A 21,159-nucleotide genomic window follows, 5' to 3' on the forward strand; every position below is an offset into this window, starting at 1 on the left:
AGCAGAGGATGGGGAGATTGAGGAGGGGTAACATTAGGAGAAATACGTAATATAGATGATGGGGTGATGGAGGCAGCAAACCACCATGGCATATGTATACCTATGTAACAATCCTGCACATTCTGCATATCTACCCCAGAACTTAAAGTTTGAAAAAAATTAATAACCTAGGAAAAACTCTTTTGGACATTGATCTGGACAAAGAATTTATGACTAACACCCTCAAAGCAAATACAACAAAAACAAAAATAAATAAATGTTACCTAAATAAACGAAAATTCTTCCGTACAGCCAAAGAAATAGCCACCGAAGTAAACAGACAAACCACAGACTGGGAGAAGATATTTGCAAAGTATGCTTCTGACAGCGAACTAATGCAAGTAACTCAAACAAATGAGCAAGAAAAAAAGCAAATAACTCCATAAAAATGTGAGCAAATAACATGAACACACATTTCTCAAAGGAAGGTATATACATGTCCAATAAATATATGAACAAAATATTCAATATCACTAATCATCAGGGAAATTCAAATTAAAACCACAATGAGATACCACCTTACTCCTGCAATAATGGCCATTATTAAAAAGTCAAAAAACTATAGATAGTGATATGGTTGTGGTGAAAAAAGAATGCTTACACACTGCAGGTGTGAATGTAAACTAGTACAACCTCTATGGAAAACAGTATGGATATGTCTTTAAAAACCAAAAGTAGATATACAATTTGATCCAGCAATCACACTATCGAGTACTTATCCAAAGGAAAAGAAGTTATTCTATCAAAAAGGCACCTGCACATGTATGTTTATTGCAGACCAATTCACAATTACAAAGACACGGAACCAATTTACGTGCTCACTGACAAATGAGTGGTTAAATAAAATGTGGTATATATACACCATGGAATACTACTGAGTCATCAAAAAGAACAAAATTATGTATATTCCAGCAATTTGGATGGAGCTGGAGGATATTATTCTAAGTCTATGTGGTGCACAGCAGTCAGAGTGATTATATAAAATATTAGTTAACATCATGAGCTCCTGTGCTCAAAACCCTCCAAGAACTCCCCCTTTCTCATTATATAAAGTCAATGTCCTTTAATGACCTGGCCTAATGCAGTCTTTCTGACCTCAGCTCACACAATTTTATGCCTTGGTCACTCAGGGCAGCCACACTGGCCTCCTCACTGTTCCAAGCTATTTACTTTGCTTAGACTTCTTTCCTGCAGATATTTCCATGGTTTAATTCTTTACCTGTTAAAAGTCTTTATCAAATATTCCCTTCAATAAATCCTCCTATTTTCCATAATAAAACACATTTTTTACTTGCTTACTATGCTATCATTTGTTGCCTGTATTTCCTTACTGGAACATAAGGTAAGAGACAGCAGAAAATTTTTCTATGTATATCTTTTGTTGCTGATGTATCCCCAAGCCCCCAAAATAGTGTCTTTCATATGATGCCTAAAATATGTTTTAATAAATGAGGGAAAATATTCAAAAAGTAACACTTATGAACACTTTGAGAAGATTTCATTTTGAGAGAGTAGCACAGGTGTATGCAACTCACTACAATGTATATATCACGTAAAATATTTGTGACACACTCCATTTGACCTTCAGATAAAATGATGATAATAAATTGTAAATGGTATAGAAGTAGACATCTGAAAAAATTCCATGCAAGATTCTATCTTGGGATCATTCTTATTTTTTGTTGTCCTCTAAGGAAGAACTTTAGATAAGAACGGAATATAGAACCTTTCCCCAAACACTTGGGAGAGTTTAGTTTTTGGGCAGTTAGCATGGTTATACATACAGCATTTCAAACGTTTCCTATTTAAATAGATTAAATGCTCACAGCTACTCCTATTCCATATTTCCATCTATGCTATTCAAGTTATCTGTGTACATCAATGTTTCTTTTCTGAAACAAACAATTTTGGAGCTACTATAAGTATAGTAAGTATGTATTTTATATTGGATATTGAATGCTTGTGGTGAAAAAAAAAAAAAAAGTCTTTACCATCTGACAACCTGAGATTAAATTCAGTTCTTTGCTTCAAAAGTTGAATAGCCTTGAGCATGTTGCTTAACTTCGTTGAATCTTTAGTTGACTGAATACGATTTGGGTGTGGTGCTATCATCCATCATTTTATTGCAAAGATTAAGTTAATACTTATATAGTGAAGTGATACAGTGTCTGGAACAAGAAACAACCTATAATATTACTGATCATAACTAAAAATTATTGAGCACTTATATTTCAAACGCTCTTATAAGTGTCTTATGATAATACATATAGATATAAGATACATATTATCTTATACACATATAAGATAATACATATAATACTTTCACCTAAGCGTATCTGAAAACAGAGAAGGAAGAAGTAATCTACATTTGGTACAGGGCTTACAACTCCACACATAGTTTGCTGATTCTCTTTCCCATTTCCTTCAGATTCAAGAATGACCTGAACTGTCTTGAATTCTAAAGCAATTAAATAATGTTTCTCTACCGTTTAGTTTTGTTTATTTATTTTAAGATGCTCAGGGAGTTCTTTCTTTCTCCATTTTCCTTTGTTATATTTGCAAAAGGATGGTCATTAACTCCCTTATTCAAGGAGAAGGAGCTTCTGGTTACCAAATTCAGTATACACAAGCTCCAAAATTAAGAAACAAAATCTTCCCAAACTGTTCAGGGTGGCTGTGGTTACAGGCAGCAATCACAGGTGTAGACTGACATGAAATCCAAATGAGGGAGGATAAAGACAGAGCCTGAAGTGTACTTCATGATGCAAAGCAAAAGGATAGACAGAACAAAGGACCTCTGAATTGTAGAAGGCTCTCCTGCTTGAGTGCCCAAAGGAAACACTGAATAATAATTTGGGGAAAAGAATACACACATAACAGTAAAACTTGAAAACACTGCACAAGAAAACTGTTCCAGCACTGTTGAATGGAGACGTCAAAGAGACAAGAAAGCTGAGAGGCTGCCCCATATATATTGCAAGCACGGGCCTTTTCAAAGAGGTATGTAAATGCTTTGAAGCTACACACAGCAAAAAAGAATAATGTTCACCATGGACAGTCAGAAGGTGGCTAAAACTCAAATAAAGGGAAAAATAGAGAGGAAAAAAGTAAGGTGACAGAGCTTCAGTCCTGATAGGTAGAAGGACACTTATTACAAAATATATGAACTCTGATTAGGTATCAGACACTATTTGACTATATACCTATACCTATATTTGTGTGTGTATCTACACGTTTTATCTCATTTGATCATCAGACAACTCGGTAAGAGTGAAATTACTGCCTACTTTACAAGGATTCTGAAATCGAAGCTTAAAATTATTAGTATGAGTCCTAAGTTTATCTAGTTATTTAATGTAAAAACAGGATATAAACTCGAACCTACAATATTTCTAAGTCCCTTCTCTTAGTTACCATGCTGTCTTTTAAAGAAAGTGTCTTTCTAGATTCTGTATATTTGCCCTTTGTCAGACGGATAGATTGCAAACATTTTCTCCCATTCTGTAGGTTGCCTGTTCACTCTGGTGATAGTTTCTTTTTCTGTGTGCAGAAGCTATTTAGTCTAATTAGATCCCATTTGTCTGTTTGGGCCTTTGTTGCCATTGCTTTTAGTGTTTTAGTCATGAAGTCTTTGCCCATGCCTATGAATGGTATTGCCTGGGTTTTCTTCTAAAGTTTTGGTGGTTTTATGTCTTACATTTAAGTCTTTAATCCATCTTGAGTTAATTTTTATGTTCTGTACATGTACTCCCGAACTTAGAGTGTAATTAAAAAAAAAGAAAAAGAAATGAAAACTCACAATAAACTGTTAAATACAAGACTGTCAAAAAAAAAAAAAAAAGAAAGTGTCTTTTCAGTTCTTGCTGGAATTACTGCCAGAGCCCACTAGCAGCAGCCATTCTTAGCAACTTGAAAGAGATTAATCCATTCTGCTGTTCTCAGCAATTTGTTTTTCATGACCACATAATGATTACCCATGGCCTGTTAATTACATATCATATCTTTCAGTGCCAAAAATGCAAATCCATTCAAACAAGCAGTTGAACTTTATTGTTATTTTATTTTTGTCTACTACCCCCACCCTGCCATGAACCCCTTTCTCTAAAGCAATCAGGCAAGTATTACATTAGTTATCTTCAGAGTATATGGCAATATCTAAGCTATCAGGGGAATTTAACTACAGTAGATAGACATATAAACAGTTTCTGTTATGAGGCTTCCTCTCTTTCTGGCCATATCTCTTCCTGAAATTTACTGTAATACCCTATCTAGTTTGGTATTTAAATTCATAGAGAGAATGTAAGGAGTATGTATTGGTTATATACATGGCGACCACAAAATGTACAATTCAACTTGAAAGTTTTAGAGAGTGAACTGCTAGACAGAGCATCTACTCGATACATGTATGTTGGGACTATTCTTGGAAAACCGAGACAATTTGCCTGGTTATGTGTTGCTTCATCGCCTAGGAAGCGTGAAGAGTTTTAGACACATTTTAACATTTTTGTACTTTTCCTGGCAAGTCAAGGACATACCTTTCCAACGTCAACTACTTATTTATAACTCAGCAATGCTCTAGATCCCTCAAAATGACAGACTGGTTTGCTACAAATAAAAGTGAGTACTAGATGCTTAGATTCTATTTGATAGGAAATTAAACACATCTTTGCATACAACTCAAGCCATTCCTTCCTTGCATAAGTGAAAACAATCAGTAAAGTTCTCTTCTCTACTTAAAATATGGTTGGAGCCTTCCAGGTTGTACTAGGTTCACAAAACACAACGATGTAATTACCTTCCCCTTTTCCTCCAATTCACCTATGGATGTGAGCTTTATGCTCTTTCTCTCTTAAACTAGGCACTACTACATATTTCAAATATTGTTAGCCACTCAAAAGAAAACCTTCATTTATGTGCCTCCATTATTACTTTTATTAATATGTATATTTTTGAAAAATATCCAATTTTTATCAAAAATGGAGAAAATCAGTCAAGTCTTGTGTTTATGTAAGTCATGTGAACTCTTGAAAGGCAAGGGAGCTTATCTTATGAATCATTTGTGTCTCTTCAATATCCATGTGTCAGTGAATATTATTGAATGGGTAAAATAATTATTTGTTGAAGACTAAGGGTTTCAGCTGAGAGGGTCTTGAATCATCTAATAACAGTCATTTTTATCAAAGGTATCATGAAGCAAATTCCTACTCAGAATCCTCTCATTACCATTCCAGTATCTCTCAAATTCTTTTTTATTGGTGGTGGTGGGGGGGGAAGAATGTATTTGAAATGCCTAAAGTAGCATGTTGCTTAAAAACTCAACCGTATTAACCCATGACGTCTTCTGAGACCCAGATGGGTGGATCAATTGATTTTATGGCAACCCATGAACAGCTGCCCATAATAATTTCTAATGACTTCATTTGATTCTGACACATCATGTCCTGACCTCATCATCTGGTCCCATCTGTGAAAATGGCAAGAAGCCCTCAAGCAGGGTGGCAGGCCACAGGCCATCTGCAGCCTGGCACAGGTAGGCAGGTGGGTGGAGTGGAGCTGGCAGGACGACGTTGCTACCAAGCCAAGCCCTTTTGTAGCAGCAGCTTAGCAACCTCTCAAATTTGCCTTTAAAAAAACAAAACAAAACAAAAAACTTATATTCATGACCAGTAACAACCATGAAAAATAAAAGAGGATAAAATAAAATGTAGTGAAGTCCATGAAATAAAAGAAACTAAAAGTCACCAAACGTAGATTGGGTTCAGATTAAGAACTAAAGAAAAGAGAGGGCATTAAAAATAATTATTATGGCCAGAGTGATGGAGCTACAAGATAACTTAAGAGTAAAAAGTTCTACTTCTGTATTTAACAAAACTAATGTCCAAAGAGAAATGTATTTATTTACTACTAATAAATCCACAAAAACTCTATAGCTTTATATTACCACATAGTGAGTCCCAAGAAGATGAGGATTATCTACTTAGTTCAGGGAAGTTTCTCTGAACTTACAATAACACCTTAAACATAGTAGCCATTTATTAAATGCATGTGAATAAATCTCAAAGATTTCTGTTGTTGAAATCAGTTTAATATATTTTTAAGAGTGTAAAGTCAGAGTCAAACAGATGTGATGCTTATTACTGCCTACTAGACATGTAATTCAGGGCTAGCAAGTGTTTCAATTGGATGGAGAAGAAACAAAGCCTTGGATATAGAGTTAATTCACATATTATCATACCCTGTAAGAAAGAAAGAAAGAAAGGAAGAGAGGGAGGGAGGGAAGAAAGAGAAGGAGGAGAGAAGGAGGGAGGGTGGAAATATGAAAGTATAAAGAACACAACAAAGAAGGAAAAGGAAAAGAAGAAGAAAAGAAAGAATATGGGAGAGAAAAATAAGAAGGAAGGAGAAGTCAATAACCCTATAAAAAGATGTTCAACGTCAGTGCCATTAGAAAAACGCAAATTATAACCACAATAAAATATCAGTTTACACCCATTAGGATGTCTATTATTGAAAACACATACACACACACACACACATACATATACCCCAGAACCAGAAAATGTTAAGTGTTTGTGAGGATGTAAAGAAATTAGAAGCTTTGTACACTGCAAGAGGAAATGTAAAATGTTGCAGCCACTGTGAAAACACTTTGGGGGTCCCTCAAAAAGTTAAACATGGGACTTCCATACAATCCAGCAATTTAATTTCTAGATGCATATGAAAAGGAATTGACAAGTCCCAGTGTTCTTCACATTATTCATAATCACAAATAAGTAGAAATAAGTCCCAGTGCTCTTCACATTATTCATAATCACAAATAAGTAGAAATAACCCAAATGATCATCAGCAGATGCATGGTAAACAAAATATGGTATATAAATACAATGGAATATTAGCCAATCTTAAAAGGAATAAAATTTTGATATGTGCTACATGACCGAACCTTGAAAACAGTATGCTAAGTGAAATAAATCAGACCAGATGAACATATTGTATGATTCCACTTATATTAATTAAGTGCCTAAAGCAGTCAAATCCAAAGAAACAGAAGGCAAAATAAAGGTTACAAAGGGAAAGAGGGTCTTACACAGAGAGAGGGAAATGGGGAGTTCTTGCTTAATGGGTAGAGTTTCTGCTTGAAATGATGAAAAATTTTTGGAGATGAATAGTAACAATGATTGTACAACATTATTAATGTACTTAAAGCCATTGAATTATCCATGTTGTCCAGGCTGTTCTCAAACACCTGGGCTCAAGGGATCTGCCCACCTCAACCTCTCAAAATGCTGGGAGTACAGGCATGAACCTTCGCGTCTGGCCAGACAATCTTAAGAACTGACTTTGTTACCAATTGCACGTGTGATCACTGGAAGTCATTTAATCTTTCTGAGTCCTAAAGGGTTGTTTCCAGGATTTTACGAAAGATAAAACATCTAGCAGAATCCCTGGCATCCAATAGTCAATGCTTATTCATGGAAAGCACCATGACGTTGAGGATCTAAATGGAAAAAAATGCAGCAAAAATGGGGAACCAGTAGCACGGAGGGTAAAAGAGGCTGGGATGTGCAGAGAGAAGTGGACACTCACACGTTCAGTTTTAGTGTCCTACTAGAATAATGATCTTCATTCCCTAGTCATTTTAATTTTTAATTGACTGCCAATATTGGGGATTTGCCGAGATAGATCTTGCCCGATGTGGATCAAGGAAAATGTCATTATAAGGCAGCAATGGGTCCATGAGCTTCCACTGCTAAATGAAAAGAAGTGCAGGAATCAATTTTCCATTAAATGGAAGATAAATTGTTATCCAAGAGTTGATCAGAATGTGTCAATGGCTAAATATAAAGCAGAAAGCACATATTATTTGTTATCAATTCAAAGTAATTCAAGGACAAGTAGATATTCACTAGCCCTCCTAAATAAATGAACAATAAAAAAGCAACAACAATATTTTTTTAAATCCAGAGGGTTCTAAAACTTCTATTTGGATATGTTAAATAATAGCCTAGTGATTAAGTTTGGATGTTGTAATCAGGTAGATGTGAGTCAAAATGTAACATCCACAACTCCTACATTTTTAATCTGGAGAAATTACCTAAACTTCTCTAACTTTTAATAAATACATCTGCAAAATGGAGATAATTGTAACTTGAATCATATAGGTTTATTGTAAAAATCAAATGACAAAATGCAGGTAAATGTTGTAACACAGACTGACATATATCAAGAGCTTAATAGCTGTGAGTTTCTGCTATTTTACACTTGCATATCAGTGCTGAATCCTGAAGATAATAATAAATATAAATCAATTTCCTAAGCCTAGGCCAGGAACAAACAAAAAAAAAATCATTCTTAAGTCCATGGTATTACCTATACAACATCTCTTAATGAAAGGTTGGTTCATTCTCCTATCCTGTCATTTGTAAGCTAATCTAGATATTTGAATGACTCACTCTGTCATATTAACTTTGAAAAATGAAATGTTCTTCCAAATTTGGCATTCTGTTTATAAAAATGCACCAAGGAAATGTGTTAAAGATTAACATTCTAAGACCTTATTGTCACTTACTGAATAGCTGGACAATTATCTTTGCTTCTTGAGAAGCATGATTACTCCCAAGTTGTTCATACATTAAAACAGATAACATTGCCATAAAATCAGAGAATATCCTCAGTTAAGGGTAGGAAGATAAAAGATCTCCCATGGGAGAGGCGATTACTGAGTAGTGTGCCTGGCTGTATAATGGTATGTTTCAACTTTAGGAAACTGACTCTCCAAACTTATGTTTACTAACTGCAATAAAATATAAGAAACCCTAGGATTGCATCCATCTAGGAAGACATAAAACAAATCAGTGGGAAAAAGAAAAAGTCTTCTGGCCAGGATTGTTAGAGACTACATATGGAGTAAGAAATAAAAAAATGAAAAGAGGTCAGCTGCAGTATTTAACAAAAACCAGTTTGGACAGTTAAAGAAAGCATACCAAATCAGAATAGCCTTCTTTCTGTAGATCGTGTTTTTTTTTTTTTTTTTTTTTTTTTATATATAAAAGGTAAATCATTATTGAGACATTAAAACAATTCAAAAGAACTTTAAAAACAAGTTAGAAATACCATGCAAAATCTCACCAAAATAAATGCATACTCTGACACTTTGAACATTATTTCACATATTCCTCTGGTCTCAATCTCCATATAGATTCATACATATAATTTTAACAGAGGTCTGTACTATGTATGCCATTTTTATCAGTTTTTTTTTACATTAGACTATTATTTAGCTCAGCAAATATAATTTTATATTATAATTTTAAGTGATGGATCATATTCCATTGTATTTATATTCTCTAATTTATTTGCAAATTTCCTACTGAAGAAATGTGGTTCATTTTTAGTTTTTCCAATATTAGAAACTATACTGCTTGGACCTGTGTATACTTCCTTCACTTTCGTAATTTTCTTGAGTCAAAGCATAGTCACCATTCCCTAAAGAGAGTCACTGTAGGAAAAAAAAAAAAATTAGGTCACCTTGGTTCTAGTTCCTGGCAAATTTCATTTACTCTCTACATCCTTGTCTCAGTTTCCATGTTGGTAAAGTGAGAAAGTTAAGACTGCTCTCTAAGGTCTTTTTCAGCTCCAAATTTCGGAATATAAAAATAGAGAGGGGCTGAAACACTAATAACTTGAAAGTGACCAAAAAGTAACATCATGAGGATATAAAAACATAAATTCATCTTCCAGAGTCAAAAAAGCATCAGAGGAGCTGGGTTATAATCTCATTTCATATAATGACACGTCAATAAAATATATTAGATTAAGTCTTATAGCCATTTTCTAAATGGGAAAACCAAAGCCCAGAGATGGAGAACTTTCCACTAAATATGTAACCAGCTAGTGTCAAAGCCATTGGCTCAAGCCAGGTTTCACGACTCTGAAAGGGCAGAGATTTAAGCAGTTCTTTAAGTACCAGCAAAATTGCTGATTAAAGAAAAGTCATGAGGTGCTAAATTAATGTCAAAACGTATTTCAGTTCAAAAGGGGCATGGGCAAGCAATTTGGAGAACATTATGCTAAGTGAAATGAGCCAGGCACAGAAAGCCAAATACCGTATGATCCCACTTATAAGTTGAATTTTTTAAAAAGCCAAAGTTTGACTATTAGTAAAAGTCAAACTCAAAGAAATAGACAGCACACTGGTGGTTACCAGGGCTGCGGGGGAGTGAGAATGGAAACAGGCAGTTATTGGTCAAGGGCACAAAATTTTAGTTAGAATCAAGAAATAAATTTTTGAGACCTATTGCACAAGATGATGGACTAATAGTCATTAACAATGAATTGGATATTTTTAAATAGCTAATAAAGTAAATTTCAAATCTCTCACAACAAAAAAATATTGAGTAAGTGAGGTAATGGATATGTTGATTAGCTTAATTATTCCACATTCTACAAATATATATATCACAGGGGCATTCCATTAATATCTACAATTATGACTTGTCAACTAAAATATTGCTAACCATCAAGAAAATGATGAAATCTAAATGAAAAACATAAACTGGAATAAAAAAATAGCTATAGAAATCAAGTGTGTGAAGTGTGTGTGAGTGTGTGTGTGTGTGTGTGTGTGTGTGTGTGTGTGTGTATCAAAGAAAACCAATGCAAAATATCACTTTGGGCCTGGAAAATTTTCAAAATTGTATTATTTTAGACAACATACACATAATATATTTGTCATTGGGCAAGGGAATATGTACTTGCTAATACTTTCAAATGACTAACATGTCACACCTTTAGCTCAATATTTCTAACTTTGGGAATTACCTTTAATTTCATAAACACACATAAATGTTTATGAGCCATGATCATGGTGAAAAATGAAAAACAGTCTAAATTCCTAAAACAGGTCACTGAATAAATAAAATATACAGGGCCAAATAATATGCCCCATTATAAAGCAAGATTAGAAAATATTTGACAACATTAGTTAATATTTGATAGTGAGGAAGAGATTTTAAAATTTTGAGAGGTGAAATACCTAAGTGATGGATGCAGCTAACCACCACCATGGCATGTGCATATCTATGTAACAAACCTGCATGATCTGCACATGTACCCCAGAACTTAAAGTGTATAAAAAAATTTTAGTGGTAATATGGCTCCAATTTTGCAAGACATAATTATATCCAAATCATGCAAACATATTTGTACACACAAAATATATGCATTTTAAATTTTTCCTTTTTTTGTGCTATTGTCTTCATTTTCCAAATTTCTACAATGTATTTATATAGGTATAATCAGAAAAATAACTAATAATATTTGTATAGTCTATTGTTAGGAGTGGAGTTTAGGGAACAAAGTTATTTCTGCACAATACAGCCAATTTACATTGCACTTAACAATAATTACCTCATCTTGGTTAACAAATAAGATAAAATCTTTGTGTGTGTGTGTGTGTGTGTGTGTGTGTGTGCATGCATATTTAGACACACACATACCTTTGCAGCCTTGTAATGAGTCTGACCACCTTGCAGATGTTTTCACGTCTGGATCAAGAGCAAAGAAATTGCCAATCTCAGTCTATTCCTCTAGCCATATATACCAAATATCTCAAAAGATCTTCCCTTTCTGATATTCTTCTATGTAGCAATGACATCAAACAGAATTGTTTAATGTAAAGTCGGTGCCCAAGTCCTTTAAGATCCTTAGTTGGTCTGTCTCCAGTGAGATCAACCGACGTCCATGGAAGTAAAAGGGATCTACCCCATCCTGGTCTCTAACCCACAGACTCTCAAATCACAATTACTCCCTGGTGATCTCAATCTCACCCTTCTACTGTTGTATGAATCCCTACCTAGTTTTTCTTCTAGACAACTTCTCAAGGAGTGTCTGGGTGGTCTTAGAGCTTTATCTCTTGCAATTATCATCAGAAGTGGGATGTGTCTAATAATGACAACATGGGAACAGGTACCATTTAACATGAATCAGGACAGCAGATGTGCATTGCTGGACTCCAACTGAAGTCTTGGCTCCTCCCAGTCTTGTATTTTTAAAAATTCAACAATTGCAGCCTCTGTCTCTTTATATTATCCATTATTCAATAAAATTTTGATTTATTATTCCATTTTATTTATTTATACTAACTAATCTTGATAGCTTTTCTCTTAGTGCAATAAAGTCCCATTTAGAACAACATTATTTATGTAAAAGTGATTTTCGGAATTAGAGCCCAGTTCTCACCACCTTCTCCTATGAATTTACTTCATTGTGAAATTTTATCTCCTAACATTACATATCATCTTGCTAACTAAGCGTGCGAAAACAAGAAGCTCTCACAATCTGCTGCTTAATAATGTCCTGAAGAAATCTCTATTGTCTCATTTATGTGACATTTGCTAATATTATCACCCTGAAAGAAGACGTGTTGTGAGGAATTAACAATTGGCACATTTTGAAGAATTTTAAGGATACAAACAGACCTGAACTTATTTTAAGGATATAACCCATCCAAACCCGTTTCCTTACCAGAAATATGGAGATAGTACTTCTTGCCTGGTTTTCCTCTAGGTTTATTATTAAAATTCTAAGGATACAAACACATGAACATGACCAACCTATTGAGACAGCCAAGCATTATCTCAATATGATGGTGCATTGGAAAGTCGGGGAGTGTTTAGTGAAACTATTTAAAGAAAATATGTTTAAGAGTCAAATAGTAAGCATTTCCATATAGAAATTTTTGGACAGGTTGAACATTACAATTACTAAAGCCAACCTTCCTTATTTATCATAAGCAGAACTCTCCCATTTACACCAGAAGGCAAGCATATGCTAATTATTAGAAATGAGACTAATTTTAAATTCCCTGATAAGAAAGTATCTTTAACAAAGAACTGCACAGAAATAGAATAGTCCAACTTAACTACAGAAATATTCAACCTGAAGTAGGATGAATATAAAGAGTATGGCAGATTGTATTCACGTATCCTAACATATTGATCATCTTACAAAGATATTGGCACTGCTACCCCGAGAGGTGAAGTCTAAATTATTTCCCCATGAATCTGAATGAGTTTATAAACTAAGGTAAATATTAATCTATGTCATTTCCAAATCAAAGTTTAAAAATGATAGAATATCTGTGTGTGTGTTTGTGTGTGTGTGTGTGTGTGTGTGTGTGTGTGTGTGCATGCATGCATATTCAGACACACACATACCTTTGCAGCTTTGTAATTATTCTGGTCACCTTGAAGGTGCCATGCTAGAAATAACATTCAGGGACTGCACAGAGATAGAGATGTGAGGAGAGTCTCAGCTGTTCTAGTCCTAGCCGTTCAAGTCTTCCCCGCCCAGGCTCCAGACATGTGAGTGAGCACTTACTCGTTAAGTGAAGAGACTCCAGTCTTTGAGATGCTCTATCTGAAGTTTAGTGGAACAGAAGTCTGAACCCTGCTCGTCATTCAGATCTTCAGGCAAAGTAACTGTTGTTTTTACTGACTTTGATTTTAATAAACTTTCCTTGTATCTGGACCAGAGTGGTTGGTACAATGGGTTGGATGTCTGAATTTATGACTTTCAAGAACCATCCCAAATTACATAGAATTGGGAGTATGTTTGTGAAAGCTGCTTTCTACCTTCTTTTATGTATAAAGAATGCCATGTTTTATCATTTGATTCTAAAGCAATTCACAAAAGAAAAATTCTGCTTTGCTAATCATCTTGATTTTGAGTATGTCTCCAGGCAGGAATTGCAACGTCTCATTCATGCATCTCATTTGGCGCTTGGGATGTAGCATGAACGATGTGTTATTGGGATATGAAATAAAAGACTATATTAAGATGAACTGGTTGATTTCGTCACTGGATTCCTGTATGACCATCAGCAGACATATAACCCATGTGAATCTGTTTCTTCACCAGAAATATGGAGATAATTGTTCTTGCCTGGCTTTCTTCCCAGATTTATTGTTAAACTTCTTTAAAATCTCTAAATTCATATAAAATGCGAAACTTATAATTACACAATCTTTTTGTTTTAATTCCCTATAAGAAATGTGATCCTGATCTATGAAAATTATTTTCATAGCCCCACTCACCCAAGAAGCAACAGGAACAATTCCCAACCACAAGTAATTAAGAGCACATTTCCTAACACTAAGAAGTATTGGATCCGTAACTAATAGTACCTGAAGTTGATACAAATAATATATTTGTTTTTTTCGCATAGCGAATAATCCCCTGAAAAAGTCAATTTTCATTAGCTGCTGAGTTTCATTGTTGAGTTATATCCTGAAGTTATCTTACAGTATCTGCAAAAGTAATTATGGAAGCCATCTGGAACAAGAGCAGAGAGAAACAACTGACATTATAATAAATGGCATGTTGTAGGCACGATGATATTAACAAACCCACTCTTTAAAAGTGGGAGGAAAGACATTCACCTAGAGGAAATTGCAGTTGCTCATTGCCAGGCATGGTGTAGTCATGAGAATCCATTTCTGAAATAGGCAAAGCTTCTTCTCTTACATTATTAAGTCACAAACCTGGACCTTTAGTTCATTCAGCACGGGAAGTAGTTCAATCTAATGGACTGAGTGGGACTGCACGGCTGGTGACTCATTCAGTTAACTCAACAAATTACTCATGTAGCCAGGATACTGAAATTATTGGTAAAAAGATGTAATTTTACCACCAGCTGACCCTAGAGGGCACAGTTTTATTGATGAAAGAAAATGAAATATTGATAAGTTTAACTTTATTGTTCATTCGGGAAAATAAAGGAAAACAAAAATCCTAAATTCAGTGTCTGTCTCTTAATGATTCCAGGGCACGTTTTAGATACCTGCACTATTTTGCTTCTGTAGGGAGACAGCAGAGTTTTGTATTAAGCATAAAATTTTTAAGTTAGACTGCTAATACTCCTATCTAATCTGGGACATCAATCAGTCTTTCAAGGCTTCAGTTTCCTCAACTGGAAAGTGTGGTTTCAATTGTAAAAATTTCAGACTTTTAGGAAGAATTAAATGATGTAATGACATAAAGAAGTAGTAAATAAATACCAGTTATTATGAATTGTTATTACTGTATTATTATTTCATACAATGAGACTATATAATTCATGCAATAAATGTATCCTCTTTTCTCCTTTCACCCTCACTCTTACAATCCTGTAATAAAACAGAAATACTAAAGAAGTTGAAAGAAAATCGATAACATCTGATTTGAAGCTACCCTAAAACCTAGTTTTGTTTTCCTGATTTCTGGACAGCTTCTTTCTTTGACCTCTTAAAACCAGGTAACTATCCAACTTCCTTGATACACAAACCCAATGTGCACTTGTGACACAGTAACTAATGATTACTCAGGATAAAACCAAAATACGTTCAATCCTTGATCCAGTTGCCCATTTTGTATGGGAAGCAAATCACAAACCAGTCCAGGACTGAATCCTGAAATGTTTAACAAAAGGTGAGGAGTACTTGAATGATTTAGGGAGACTACAGATGAGACCTGCGGTTATTAACATGTCTTCATTCAGAGGACGTAAAGACCAGAAAGCGGCATAAAAGGTTGACATGGCGGAGATGCCAGAGATAAGATCAAGAACAGCACTTGTCTGACAAAAGTATCTTTTAATACACAGTCACAGCCACATGAAAGATTCATGGCAAGTCACCTGTCTGCTTTACGTCCTGTCTGCTGCCCACTTCAGTGTGGTTAGTTTACAAAGAAGATTACACAATGACACAGCACGCTCCATCCAGATGGAACACTGGCCCCTCTGTCTCATTTCCTTCCTTTAGTCCTGTTTAGATACCACAACTGGAATCAATGATTTATCCATCTATAGGGTCAGACCTGTATCATATGTGAGACATATCTGGGATTGAGGGAAAAAAGACATTAATATCTCTAGCTTTCCTTCTTATACTCCTCCCCAGATCTGTGCACCTTTCTTAAGTTCTAGCCTTCTTCCAGTTTGGTTGAACTTAAATGCAGGACCCAGTGCTGGGCCTTAGATTCCTGTTTTTCTTCTGGTCATAATTCCTGTTATGTATACTCTGAAATAAGTGACCCTCAGTTTTCCACATTTTTTCCAGTGTCACAGTCTGCCCCACGCTTCTAAACTGCTTCTACATCCAAACTCGTAAATTATATCCTGAACCCTTTCCCACCTAACCTGCCCATTAACCCTGTTTCTCAAACAAATTTTCTTCATTGGTTCTTTTAGAAATGTCACTCATGCATTGTCCTCAAAATGTATTCAAAGCTTTCTTAAACTACTTAATCAAATGGGGTGACTCAGTGCAAACGTTCTTCTAAAAAGAATCTCTAAATCAATAGCCTCTATAGGTTAACTATACAAATCATTTCTCTGTGGTCTGCTTGTAGATGAAATAATGTTTTAAGACTCTTATCTAAAGATTTCATCTATTTGATTCATATCAATGATGATTTATCTATTTGAAATATTCCCAGGGATATTTCAGTAATACAAGTACTGGATCCTGTCTTCAGGGACTCTGACTGAGATGAAGACTAGGACATTGGTAATGTTATCAAAGGCCATGGGTAACTACAATGGGTAACCAAGCTGGATATTCACTGCACTAAATCATATTAAGCAGTATTTGGCCCAAACTCTACAAGGTGATTACTTTCAAAAAGGAGTGTTCAGAATGTAGTGATTTACAGCAAGTCAGATAGAATGAGATGCCTCTAAAACTGGTTTTGCCACCCACAAACACTTTACTTTTACTTAAACTGCTCTAAAGTCATAAAATAAGTTCCATTTTCTTCATCAGATTCTGCTATACAAAAGAAAAGCAAACGTAATATTGGATAATAGGACATGTGTTTTGCACATTTTAGTTTGCTGTACACGTTTATGAATGTCTTATTTCAACATTACAACAACATGGAAATGGGAACAGGGTGTGGGTGGCATTGATGGGATACGGGAAAAGCATTTTATTTACCAATGAGAAAATGAAGCCTAGAGTGGTCGTGTGACTTATTGAAGGTCATGCGGCTAGCTGGTGATGCAAACTGGTACTCAATTCATTACACAGCTCTGACTTGGTTACCTCATACCAATGTAACTTTGAGTCACTGAGTCTCCTCAGCAAATTTATGCATTTGATAAATAATTCACGGAGCTCCTTATTGAACTGGGCAAAGGGTAGGGATGTATTTAAATTAATCACTTCTCTACGAGGAACTATAAAAGCTTGTACAACAGATTCAACTCAATCCACATTATCTTAAACAGTCCTCCAAATGAATTATTTAGACTAGGACACCGATTCCATTAGCTTTTGGTGAAATGCAGATAAACACATTTCTTCTCAAGCTACTTGCTCAGAATATTAATACATATCACTTTCCAGATATAATGTACTGGTACACATGAGGCCTTCCCCAGGTGAAGTCATCAGGAAAGTCCATTCAGCAAAGGAAAAGCCCATTTCAGCAGAGGGAAAGCATCAAATTTCCTGTTTTCCAAAAAGGTAAACTTTTTGGACTGTGTTTTTAGCATACCACTTCAGAATTAAAAACAAATTAAAAAAAGAAGCTAAAGAAAAGCTCTTCACAGATGATTACAGAGTAGGGAGAGGAGTTGAAGTGAATGTCTGATGGTGCTATCTTTGAAGAGCAGATGTCTGCTGGTGAGCCGGGACCTGTAGTTTAATTCTTAGAGTAACATGATCTTCTGCAATGGAGTAAAGACTGCTGCTATCCGTCAGTCTTTCAGAATCGCTGAACATTGGAGGGAGAACCAACTGGATGGGAGAATCAGTACTGATCTCTGTGAAGTGGCAAAGAGAAACCAGAAAATTCTACTTGGTTTATTGTTTAATGTTACTAATTTAACATTTCTTAAAAAAATCTTGAAAATGGGAATTCTGGCTCTGTAACACTCAAAACATCTTTCAAAGGGAAATGAGCATTTTGGTAACTGGGAAGTAGAGAAAAAGACAAATTAAAAAATATATCATTTGACGCAATCTTTCCATGCGGTCTATCATCCTCAAGGAGCCTGGTCAGGGCTCCTTCACATGATAATCTCAGGAAAGCAAGGGATGCAAGGTCTCTTGAGGTACAGCTTTTGGAATTCACATAATATCACATCTGCAAAAATGTCTTGGTCAAAATAAGTTACAACTTTACCTCTTATTGGAAAATAGGCACAGAAAAATGTCTTACCTAACATTACCATCTACCCTCATCTCACTTATCACAGTGTTTGATTTTGTCAGAAAATGACAAGCAAATGCACCTTTGTCCTTTGCTGCTCCATGTGCTTACTTTCTAAACCTGCTCATCTGTTCATACATGGCAGCACGGCTAAACAGATAAAGATCACTTGAAGCAGCAACTGAAATTATTTCAAAATGAAGAAGCGATGTCCTTAACCGACCGAGAAAGCCCTATTCAAGATGACTGCAAAAGCATTCACTGAGGTTCAAAAAAGCAACAACACAAATACAGTCTGGGGACACACAGCTTCACTAGCACATGGATAGGAATAACTGAGTAAATAACAAGTTCACTTTGTGTAAGTCAGGATATAATCATAAAAGTGCAGCCACTTTGACTATGATGTGAATCAGAGATGTATATGGGGCATTAGATGTTATGTACATATAGGAAGAGTGGAAGAAGTGAAGGCTAAAAGAGGGTTAAGTTGATAAGGAAAAGAATGACGGCCCAGTCTACCTGAAACACTACTGTAAGTGGATAAGCTGAAAGTTGCAGGGAAATTTTGGAAGCCATGTATATCTAGGAAGAGAAACGGAATGGTGGTGTGACTCACGGCAATGGCACAGAGGCATTACTCTCTGTGTGGTCCATGCCTCTGCTAATCTGCAGCTATCCATCTGCTGATAGGATTGGTGCCATTACTCTTTGGCAGGAACAGCACCTGGGCGAACAAGGTAGTTATGGAGAGGACAAAAAGAAGGAGAGGCTTGTAATTTCCAAGTGGCTCTGCTTGTCGTATATCTAACTGTGATGACCATCAAAGAGCAACAACTTGTTTTACTTTTGCCTTTCAAAGCTTATATAATTTTCTCTTTCACTCATCTAAAACACAGGGCTACCTAGAGAAAGTGATTCAAAAAAATGTAGCACTAAGCCTTAAGGTAGCCAACCACAGGACAATCTTGCACACGTTTTAAGTTATATTTTTGGAATAATGTTCTCTGTAATACTTATGAATTAAAGTGGTAACCAGGAAAAAAAAAAGATCAAAATGAAAGGGTCAATGTCTCTTCTACTACAATACACAGCTTTTTATTTATTTTTTTTAATTATTTTTTTTTCCACCGAGGCGTTCCTTAGTTTATTTGGGGCACACCTGGGCGAGGGCCCCACACCTATACACAGCTTTTTAAAGTTTGTTCCCTAGGAAACGTTCTCTATACCTTCAGTATTTTCTTCCTTCCCTACAGATGACTAGGTTTTTTTTTTTTTTTCCTATCACATTTGTTGTAATGGCTATTTTATATATCAACTTGGCTGATCCAGCAAACCCAGATATTTGGTCAAATATTATCCAGATGTTTCTGTGAAGGTGTTTATGGAATGAGATGAGCATTAAATATAGGGTCCTTAAATGAAGCAGATTACTTTGCATAATAATTAGGATGGGCCTCATCTAATCTGATGAAAGCCTTAATAAGAGAAAGATAGCCATCCTCCACACAGTAGGAATCCTGCCAGCAGACTACCTTTGGACTTGAAATGCAACTTCCTAGATCTCCACGCTGGCAGTCTACACTACAGATTTTGAGCTTATCACACCTCCGTAATTGTGTGAGCCAATTATTCACAATAACACACACACACACACTCTCTCTACATATGTATACACACACGCACACACATATCATAATGGTTCCTTTTCTCTAAAAACTCTGACTAGCATGCCTTACTCTAATCTCCTTATGAATCACTGTCACTCATTTCATACTTTTTTGACAATCATACCTCAGCCCTGAATGCCATGTAAGTCTCCAGATCTGCCTTGTCCAATAGGATAACCAGTAGTCACATCTAATTATCTGACTAGATGAGGCCCACACTAATTATTATGCCGGGTAATCTGCTTCATTCAAGGACCTTATATTTAATGCTCATCTCATTCCAAAAACACCGTCACAGAAACATTGGTTAATGTTTGGCCAAATTTCTAGGCTTTGTGGATCAGCCAAGTGGATACATAAAATAGCCATTATAGCTAATCTGATGTCTGGTCTTCATATTTAAATCTAAATAATTTAAAATTAATAAAATTAGAAATGTATTCACACTTGCCATATTTCAAGAGACCAATTTTTATTTGTGACTAGCAGCTAGAACATTAAACAGGAAAGATTATAGCTCATTTCCATTATTGTAGAATGTTTTATTTGACAATATTGCAATTCATAAGTCAACTTCTCTCTGCTACTCCCCTACAGACATCTCAATTAATGAAATGATTTGTCTTCTCCAAAAATATTCCAGGGGACCCAGGTCCGTCTTGGACATTAGCCACAGGAAACTCAGATAATAAGAGATTAACCAGCATCTTGCAGTTAGCAAACACCAAGTGACTGACAGATTTCAACAATCTCTCAGTACTCTTAAGTGAGCAGGGACACACTCAGGTTCATGTGCTTCTAAGCCTTTATTTGTGATCTCTATTATGTGTAAATATCATCCATCCCCAACATACTGTCACATCCTATGATATAAAAGATGTTGTAATATAAACATCTTACGATGTATAACAAGCAGTCCTTACTTCAACATAAAGAGCAGAGATCAGTTAATGAGATAAAATGCTGGAAACACATTTATATTCACCCCTAAAACATGAGACATTACATTTACTTGGAGAGAGGAAAAAATGTAACTTATAGTGCATGTTTTGCCAATTTAGAGGCATTCTTTCAAAGAGGTAATCTCTAATTACAAGTGGAAAACTCATTTTAATTTTTAATAATTGCCTGCTCCCTGACATGGAGGAAATCATTCAGCCTTTTGCTCCAAGGATCTTTTCATCATTATCATTTCTACAGCAGACACTAAATTAGGAGAAATTTAAGTAAAGGAGACAAACTCACAAATAAA

Source organism: Sapajus apella, unplaced genomic scaffold (assembly GCF_009761245.1).
Source record: "Sapajus apella isolate SASKATOON/1434 unplaced genomic scaffold, GSC_monkey_1.0 scaffold13, whole genome shotgun sequence".
NCBI classification, from domain to species: Eukaryota; Metazoa; Chordata; class Mammalia; order Primates; family Cebidae; genus Sapajus; species Sapajus apella.